This window comes from Pundamilia nyererei, unplaced genomic scaffold (assembly GCF_000239375.1).
Source record: "Pundamilia nyererei isolate P.nyererei 1_Seehausen unplaced genomic scaffold, PunNye1.0 scaffold00036, whole genome shotgun sequence".
NCBI classification, from domain to species: Eukaryota; Metazoa; Chordata; class Actinopteri; order Cichliformes; family Cichlidae; genus Pundamilia; species Pundamilia nyererei.
This window is the reverse complement of record NW_005187437.1, coordinates 3,750,727-3,752,903: the sequence shown is the minus strand read 5'-3', so window position 1 is coordinate 3,752,903 and position 2,177 is coordinate 3,750,727.

Here is a 2,177-nt window from a genome sequence, read left to right as displayed (position 1 = left end):
AGATGCAGTCTTACACGTCTCTCTGTAGTTTTCTCCTCCTCTTGTCACACCAAAACCTTTACCCCATAAAACCTGTGTCTGCTTCCAGGCCACCTTACATAAAGACCTAAACAAAAGGAGTAAACCATAAAAAATTCACGAAGAAAAGCTGTAACACCTTTTCAGAACAATTAACTTACTAAACTACATGACAAAACTTTAGTTAATGAGTGATTAAATAGCTGATCAACGTGTTGCTTTATTTTGTCTTACAGAAACTTAGTTGCAGATGGAAGAATATATTCATGTAAATAAATCAGCACCCATGTGCTGTACTGACTGCCAGAACCCTCAAAGCACAGACTGAGGCATGATTTCATCTGTGCAATACTGCTAAAAGTAAAAACATCCTGTATCAGAGTGATGCTGGAAAACAGTGTCAGGCTGTTCTCAAAGCTCCCCAGAAGGGCTTCAGTTGATCCAAAATGCTGCAGTGAAAGTACTGACAGGGACTAGAAAGCAACACCATATTTCGCAGATATTACCTTCTCTTTACTTTTTCCCTGTTAAATCCAGATCTGATTTGAAAATCTTACCCCTCACAAAGTTTTGAATGATCAAGGGCTGTGTTAAAACGTGTATTACACTACCCTAAGAGGCTTATTCGCAGTTCTTAGAATCCAAAAGAAGAATGGGAGGCAGAGCCTTCACCTCTCAGAGCCCTTTTTCTGTGGACCCAGATCCCAGTTTGATTGCTAGAGACACACATTTCTATTTTCAAAGATTAGACTTAAAACTTTCCTTTTTGATAAAACTGGATTCGATGACTCTGACTCATTCTTCAGATTTGCCACTATAGACTCACACTGTAGGGGGCTTTCACAGTTAGAATCATAATTAATGGACAAAGACACAACAGTGGACTTTAACTCTATGAATACGTGATTGAAGTGCAGACTTTCTGTTTTAATTGAAATGATTTTTGTTTTTGTTTTGTTTGGGGTTTTTTTTTTTGGGGGGGGGGGGGGGGGGGGGGGGGGGGGGGGGGGGGTTGCCAAAGCGCAGACTGACTTTGATAGACTGAATAAGGGGCCACAAAGGATAGTTGGAGCCTATGCCAGATGCCATAGCTTAAGAGGTGGGGTTCCCTGGACAGGTTGCCAGACAGGCAACTATTCATACACCTAATTTAGAATCACCAGTTAACCTAAGTGCGTGACTTTTGGACTGTAAGACGAAGGTGGAGCGCACGTGGAGAATGTGCAAACTCCATGCAGAAAGGCCCTGGCCAGAGGGTGGATTCAAACACAGGACCTTTTTGCTGTAAGGAAACCACTCAACCACCCCACTGACAACCTTATATTTAAAATTACACAGAAAAGCGATAAAAGACAAATTCAATACTTTGCCCAACTTCAGATGTTTTACCTGTTTTGCTTGTCATGATATCCCGAGGAGACAGACCTCATCTGGTTATGAAACTGGTGATCAGTCAATGTATTAATTTTGAGCCTCTGAAAGTTGGTAACTATGTATAAAATGCTGTAACTCCTAAATGGTTCATGCAGGTTTTTTTGTACATCTTCAATTAAAGCTGAAAGTCGGCACTTTGATCGTACCATTTAAAATACACTGCTAACGCATCATGTCATGAACTTTCTCCCACAGTTTTTTGCTTCACGTTTTCTCTCCATGCTCTCCTTTATTGCTCATCTCCTTCTCCTCATTTGCCAAACTGGTTGCAGCACATGGCTGCCCTGGTTCTGTCAGAACTCACGTCCTGTTAAAAGGGAGTTCTTCTTTCCCCTAGTTGCTATGTGCTGGTCATAGGTGTTTTGGGGGCTTTTCTCTCTAACATTGTAGGATCTCTACCTTACAATATAAAGTGCCTTGAGATTACTGTTGTTCTGAAATGGTGCAAATCTTAAAGTTTAATTGAATATAAACCTTTTTACCACTAGATGGAACCATCATCCCACTCACCCACCGTGCTACATAATCCGTCCTTTATGAATCAGTTCTTCAGACCTGTGGGCTTGAAAACTTTAGCTTTGTTTTGACAGCCCGGTGGCGGCAGAGGGAGTTTATGTCTTGTGTTGTAACCGTGTAAAATTTGTGTTTATTCAAAAGCTTATGAACTTAGGCTGATCTCTTCAAAAGCTTGAAACATCTAAATCACGGCATGCAAATCAGAGCTA